We start from the raw sequence: 8,287 nt of genomic DNA, 5'->3' as shown, positions 1-8,287 counted from the left end.
TTTTTATTATTAAGAGGGTTTTGGTAACAAAATTATAATAGAAATATTTCAGTTTTAACAGAAAATTAAATTATTAATGTTTTCTTAACCTAAGACCAAAATAGCACGTTTCTGTTACATATAGTGCAGGCAGGATATGCATAAAGAAAATTATCCAATCGCATTTCTCCCATAAAAACGCACGTAAAATGTGATTGGATAATTTTCTTTATGCATGCATTTATGCGGCTATGCAAATTTGTGTGGACCACCTTTAATGACAATCGTTGATGTTATTGCGCAGCTTTTTTATTCTCCATAATAGACGTACAACGACATCAACGACTGTAGTTAAGAGTTAGGGGCTTCGCACAATAAAAGGAACAGGGAACAGAGAATAAGAATTTCAACCTATCAGAAATCATGTATTGTGGAATACACACTGCGTATTCCACAATACATGATTTCTAATAGGTTGAAATTCTTATTCTCTGTTCTCTGTTCCCTGTTCCTTTTATTGTGCGAAGCCCCTCACAGAATCGGCCTCTTAGGTTAGATACATGTGAACGTTAGAGAAAGATACCATATGTTTCTCTCTCTCTCTCTCTCTCTCTCTCCTCTCTCTCTCTCGTGTAATTTTGATAAAATTAGACCTTGCAGAGAAAGAGAAATCTGTAACAGTTTTCTAACTAGAGTAGGGATGGGACATCGAATTAAATGCATCGATATTTCGTATCGATGCATATCATTCTTCAATATATCGATACATGAAAAATATCGAACCTGTTGTATCGATATTGAGAATATCGATACAAAATATCGACATTATCAAAATTTTTTATATTAGGAAATAGGATCATAATAAAGTTCAGATAATAAAATTGTGTCAAAACTTTGACTTCATTATATATATATGTATATATACATTATACAATAATATCTTATAATATATTGAATATATTAGTCCAAATGCCAGTAACGTATGTCAAGAGAACTTAAAAATAATAACTGGCTCAAATGTTTACTCGAAAGTTTATTTCGATCTTCAGACATAATTCTTCCAGCCTTTGAAAATAACCTTTCAGCTGGGACCGACGTTGCTATGATGGTCAAACTTTTGATGGCTGTCTTTTAAAGGGCTCTCGGGCTTTTCGCGCCAATATTTTATGATGTTATTTGTAATTTTGAGTGCATCTTGATTAAGGTAATACCTTAACTCTTCGGGTATTTTATTACGATCAAGATTTGCAGTATTTTTTGCACCTTGTTTAACTTTATTCAAATCTATCAATTTTTCATGATAGGACCAAAAATTTTCATTCGTTTCTGTGACTTCTATCGAAGAAGAAATTTGATCCTGTAACCGATCTAATTCTAAGATTTGAGTATTCATGAATTGCATAATTTTATTTTTACCACTTGCGCAAGCTACTTTATACGTGAAAGGAATATCTTTGAATCTTGGATCCAATATTGTTGCAACTGCCAAAAGCGAAACTTTTTCTATATTTAGAAACCGTTTTAACAATTGTTCTCTCAATACTTTTTTGAAGTGTTTGCCTACTTCAGTAGATGGAGCAAAGTTTTCTAATTTATGTTTGAGCGTATTTACTACGGGAATTATTTTACTGGCCGTTAAAAATGTTTCACCACATATTATCTTTGTAGCCTCTTTAAACGGCTTTAATGCTTCTATAAATTCTTTGACGGTTTGCAACTCCAATGCCATAAGCAATGCTGGAGCTGTAGGAGATCGCAATAGAATAGAACCAATAATTTCACTGAGATCCACGAATTTTGCTAACATATCATGAGTTGAGTTCCAGCGTGTTTCAACGCTTTGGATTAACTTTAAATTTGTGTTTAGTCGTAATTCGTCTGCAGCGACGACTGATCTCTTAAAGTAAGAAATGATAGTTTTTACCTTTTTGCAAAAATTATCTACAGTAGAATCTCCTTCAATAATTTTTGAAACCACTAAATTTAATGTATGCGCAAAGCACGGCAAGTGCTTATCGATACCAAATCCATCTATAATAGCTTTTTTAATATTTGCAGCATTATCTGAAACTATGACTGCAATGTTTTCAGAACAAATGTTCCATTCGCTTGTCAAGTCTACTAACCAATTTTTTTAATATTCTGCAGTGTGTCGTTCTGATAACTCAGTTACACCTATTGTGACGGATTTGTGTTCATTTTCCATTAAGAAATGAACCGTTAAACCTAAATAGCTTACTGTGTTGGTTCCGTCGATATATCTGTCGTTAGCGACACGTATTTTGTTGCTAATTGATTTTTTATGAGCCTGGATAATATTTCATATTTTTCTTCCAAGCATCTGGTAATAGTTTTCCTGCATGGAATCTTATAGAGCGGCACTAATGTTTTCATTAGAGTGTAGAAGCCTTCTTTTTCAACAGTTGAGAAAGGCATATTGTCTTTTGCCAGCATAAAGATGATTTTATTTGTAATGTCAGCAGCTTTGGCTCCATCTAAAATACGATATTGAAAGTATATATTATAATAATAATTATATATTATTAGAAATATTTTAATTAGAATACTTAAAAAAATGTATTTACATTCAAAACAACTTATTCATATAAATGATTTGAAGAAACTTTCCATTTAATTACATACCATGAAATGATTTCTGCTTTTTAAACATAATGTCCAGTGATTGGATTTTCAATGTTGATTCAGTGGTCGATGATCCAGACTTTATTGATCTTGTTGATCCAGACTTTATTGATCTTTGTTGATCCTATTGAAAGAGTTGGAGATGAAGCAAATTCTTCCTCAAAATCTTCAATATTAATATCCTTCTCGTTCTCAAGCTATGTCTATCATTGTAGGAGATAGATTATGAATAAAGGGCTTCATATATGAAATGCATAACAGAGCATAAGCATAACATAAGACCACTGGACCAATGAGCATCCAGTATAATGTTGCCATATTGATTTACATAAGATGCTCATTGGTCCAGCGATCTTATGTTATGCTTATACTCTGTTATGCATTTTAAGTGTGAAGCCCGTAACAATACAACTTTATTAATAGAAACATACGTGTTCACACTAAAAAATTTAAATTAAAGATTTTTTTATAATGTATATAAAATAAAGAAATTTAAAGAATTCTTATTATTTTCTCATTATATATATTACATTAAATTCGAATTATTCTCCAATTTTATCCCATCGATATACATCTTACGAATGAGTGAGTCACTCATCAATGGGATAAAATTGAAGAACAATCGTAAAGAGAGAGAATATTTAAATAATTAAACTTAAAATTAAAATTCTCTATCAGTTAAAAATTATAATTACTATTTGCTTCTTTTCCATAGACATGTTGTCAATTTGCATTACATCTGAGTGGGTTCGTTTCATATGAGAGTATAGATTTGTTGTATTTCCAGCTGTTTTGACAATAGCTTGGCAAATCTTACATTTTCCCGCATTCGGCATTTTCACAAAATTTTTCCAAATTGTGCTTCTCGATGACACTATAATAGAATATGGAAAAATATTTATATTACTTAAAAATAAAACAACTATGTTACACCTTCTCATCATAATCATTATATGTTTCTAATTAATGAGATTAAAATTATATAATAAAGCAAAGATACAAATAGAGATAGTAAGAAACGAAATAAGATTTAAAAATTCATTAGACGATATAAACAAGTAAACGTTGCATTCTTACTTTTCTCATTTAATCAGTTTGAGGTTTGAGGTTAAGAAGGACACAGTTAGCCTGTGACGCAGAGTCAAGTTTCTTAAACAATTCTTTTTAGCAAGCAATATTCTGTAAATCACACACCAACAAATAAATCAATCTAAAATCATGCAAAAAACAGCATAAATGCAAATTTCATTTACTAATTCATTTAATTAAAGCCACAACACAAACCTTTACATAACGCATAATGTATATAATATTATTATAAACTTACCGTAATTAATCGACAAAAAGATTTTATTTTAATCATTTACGTTATTTACATAGCCTTGGCACATGACATACTAATGGCTAAACGAGATTCGCGGTAAGACCCGTAAAGTCCGTTTTACAATCAGTTGTATGCCGCAATTAGATGTCGAACGCATGCGCATTACGTATTCCATTAAGCCCATGACACCAGGGTTGGGACATTTGACAATTTCTAGGGTTTTTTACGTTACACGTAATATACACGTATTTTACGTCAAATATGTATAAAACATAAAGCGGGGTCTACAATAGAAGTCGTAGCAATCGTAAGATCTTAAGTCGTAGAAAATTGACCAATCATAGATCATAGTCGATTATTCTTCTCATATTCTACTGTGATTGGTTAATTTTCTACGACTTAAGACTAGTTAAGACTCTACGACTGCTACAACTTCTATTGTAGACCCCGCTTAATATACATGTCTGCACGTCTCTAACCTCTAAAGCCCAAGACAGATTGATAGTTTATATGAAATCAGTCAAGTAAGTAATCAACGAACTATTAATATCACGTACATATCTCCTAATTTTATTCGTGTGAGAAAAACTGATTTAAAAACTAATTGTTTATTTACAGTCAATAATGAATCAATCAACTTTTAAAAAACGGCAGTTGGAAATGTTGGAATCCAAGCAGAAGCAACAATTAAAAGCGCTTGATATAAAAGAGGTAGATTTAGCATTAGCTCAATTTTTTTTGGGTGTAACATATCATTTAATGTTATCGAATCACAATATTTAAAAAATTTTATAAAACTTCTGCTTCCAACATATAAACTTCCAACAAGAAAAAAACTCGACAAAACTACTTGATAAGGTTTATGAAAATGTATTGTTTGATAGAGTCTCATCTTTTGAATCCAACGGAGTTCTATTGATTGATGGATGGAAAAATTCATCAGCTAATACGAAAAATATGGTTTGCACAGTTCATACAGTAAACTCTAAGTGCATATTTCTTAAATCCTGGGATTTAATCGGACTGAAAGAAACTGGTGATCAACTCAAAGAAATTGTCAACGAGGGAATAAAATTAGCAAAAGAAAAGTTTAATATTATTACGTATGCTGTTGTTTCGGATAATGCATCATCAATGATGTTGATGGGGAAGAAAGTAAATATTTGGCATACTACTTGTCAAAGTCATAGTGGCAATCTGTTAGCAAAATCCTTTGTGCCTGAGACATATGCGAAGAATGTAAACAACTTTTGCATGCATTCAAGACACCAGCTGCAGAATATGAATTAGAGCAACGAGGAGGCTCCAGAATAATTTTAGCATGTGACACAAGGTGGTGCAGCTATCGAGATGCATTTAGATGTCTGCTGAAAAATTTACCTCTGATGCTAGAAATAATTGCTAACAAAAAGATCCAACTAAGCAGTAAAAACGAGAGCTTGCTCAAGGATCCCTCATTTGTGACGCAAATACAGGATTTTATCTTGATTTTTGACCCGATATGTCAATTGATAAATGTCTGTCAGCGATCTGATTGTAGTATAGCCGACGGATGTGAAAAATAGCTGAAATTAGAAATTCCGACAGTTCATGACGAAATGCAACAAAAGCTGCGTAACCGACTGAAAAAAGTCTTAACACCAATTGTGCTAACTTCGAATTTTCTACATCCTCAATACCGAGCTAAACGATTTTTACACGATGAACAAAAATTGAAAATGGTTTTAGATTTTTTGAAACAAGAATTGGATTTAAAAGATCCTACATAGACAAAAAGATATCTTTTATATTTCTAAAAGATGTCTTGGCATGTCTTCAGATGTCTTTCATTTTTTACGAAAAGACATCTTTTAGATCCCTAAAAGATGTCTTATGCAACATTTAGAGATGTCTTTTATAGATCTAGAGATATCTTAAAGATATCCTTAGATATCTTATATCGAATTTGAAGATATCTAAAAGATATCTTTTAGATATCCGGCGAAAATGTTCGAAATGCTTTAATGATATCTAAACGATATCTTTTAGATATCCGATGAAGATGTTTGAAATGTTTTAAAGATGTCTAATAGATATCTTTTAGATATCTTGAAAAACGTATTGTAGATCTTAAAAGTTACATAGCATGACAATGTTAAATTTATTAATTGAAAATTGCTGTTTTCAACGCGCTCGCGCTGTGAACAACAATTTTTAATTAATAAATTTAACATTGTCATACTGTTTTTTTTTATATAAAGAAATAGACACTTCATTTATAAAATATAATAAATTATATTTGTGAATTTTATACATAAAAACTTATAATTATAATCAAATATAGTATTACAACATTCATAAATGATCAGTATTATATTACTGTATGTGTAATATATGCAATAATTTCGTAGAAATATCTAAATAACTTCCTAGTTAGTAAAAAATTAGAATTGAGAATATATGAATTAGAATTGATAAACATCGTTCAGAAAATTGTTTAGTTTATCATATTTGGACGCAAAGCATGTAGTATACACATATGAACATATCCCATCACCATTCATTAATTACAATCCATACATTACTTATCTATTTCTATTATAATTTATCGCCATCTTAAATTTTTTTCTTATGTTTCGTGTTTTAATTAACATAAACAGTTATGTACCATAAGTACGAAACAAGTATTTTTTAGCATCATAGCATTATATATGTGTAAAGATGCATACATTTACACAAATTTAATTATGGAGTACAATTGTTATTTTATAATTATATAAAACAGACAACTAAATGTGTAAAATACTTGCATAATTACACAACCTATATGCCAATGCTATTAATTAATTAATAATCAAGACCAATTTTTTGATTATAGAAGAATTAAGATAAAGAATTAAGATAAAGAATTAAGATACTTATGTGTATAATATTTACGATGGTGCTATGTACGTATGCTTATTAATTTCGTTCAAGAGCTTGTGCTTTCTTCAGTCGATATCGCATTTTGTCTCCAGAGTGCTGCAACCAGTTTCTTATATGTTTTATAATTAATGCGATTGTGCAATCTGGTTCTTTTGTACGACTTACAACTCCTACGAATAATATATACATATTGACATTAGTAAAATAAATTTTATTAGAAACAAGTAAATTTTATTTTATACAGGGACGAATATATTAGTCATTAGTCATTAATATATTAGTCATTTATTTTTTGTAAAGAATCACCGCCAAAACTCTTTATCTTTTTCTCCTGCAAAGAATAACGTGTACATAATAATTATTATTAATGTACATTACATATTTTTTATTATTAGGACTCGGCCATATTTCCAATAAATTTATTTAACATATATTAAATTTATTTAAAATATATATTTTTAATTAAAAAAAAAGAAATTATAAGGAAATGCATTGTATTACATAAAAAAAAGTCAGATTTATTAGGACCGTTGAAATTAAAACACTAAGTATAATCATATTCAAGCCTATGACGGTCAAAGCTGTTATTAATGCCTAAATAATTCACCTTGAATTATCTATATCCTATATATGTACATTCATATATATCATATTTTTGTAGTTATTCATACATAAAAAAATACTTACAAAACATTTACGAATTGTTTCATCATTTTTTAGTGTCTTGTTAAATTGAACATACTCCTCGACGGATGTAAATAGCAAATCAGTTATTAAATCCATAGTTACTTCATTGTTTCCTTCATTTCTTGGATATTTATCTCTTAAAATTGCAAGTATTTCCTGCAATTTTGTTCTATTTTTAATTATTTCGTTTCTCATCTCTGTTTCAAACTGATTAAGCTGGTGGCGAATTAATTTGTTACAATCTGAAACAAAACAAAGCGTTTGTGTGTATGTACCATTCACATTTTAATCATTATCAGCATAGATATAAATTTTTCCAATAATGTTACAAATAACTTTAAAATATTTTGTATCCCAGGATTATTTCTTTACATTTTTTTATTAAAGAACTTTAAAGAAAAATATAACTTACCACAAATTTCTCGTATATCGCCGTTTACATTTACATGTTCAAGTGGGAGAACAATCTCTGGATCTATATATATACGAAATAATAAAAATATAAGGTTTTTTCATTAAGATCTACCCAACAGTAAGGAACAGTTGAAGTGAATTCATCCCAAATTACAACGTAATACATCTGAAATTATATTTGGTTTTATTTACAACGTAATACATCTGAAATTATATTTGGTTTTATTTTTGGAAATTATATTTGGTTTTCACAGCAGAGAAAGTAATACTTGTAATACTTGTTTTTGAGTTTCTGTAATTAGTCACTGGAAATACAAAGACGCAAATATTATTATT

At 29.6% G+C, this 8,287-nt stretch overlaps 1 long non-coding RNA gene and 1 pseudogene across 1 annotated transcript; one reads left to right on the top strand and one right to left on the bottom strand.

Annotated features, from left to right (window-relative positions):
- Window positions 1–1,060: 1,060 nt before the first annotated feature.
- Window positions 1,061–3,563, bottom strand: LOC108759625 (zinc finger BED domain-containing protein 1-like; annotated as a pseudogene).
- Window positions 3,564–4,341: 778 nt separating this feature from the next.
- Window positions 4,342–5,642, top strand: LOC108759630 (uncharacterized). Its single transcript, XR_001940032.1, has 3 exons — window positions 4,342–4,470; window positions 4,565–4,657; window positions 4,831–5,642. It is a non-coding gene; the product is annotated as an uncharacterized LOC108759630 (long non-coding RNA).
- Window positions 5,643–8,287: the final 2,645 nt, after the last annotated feature.

Source organism: Trachymyrmex cornetzi, unplaced genomic scaffold (assembly GCF_001594075.2).
Source record: "Trachymyrmex cornetzi isolate Tcor2-1 unplaced genomic scaffold, Tcor1.1 scaffold1999, whole genome shotgun sequence".
NCBI lineage: Eukaryota > Metazoa > Arthropoda > Insecta > Hymenoptera > Formicidae > Trachymyrmex > Trachymyrmex cornetzi.
This window is presented reverse-complemented; position numbering and strand designations above follow the sequence as displayed.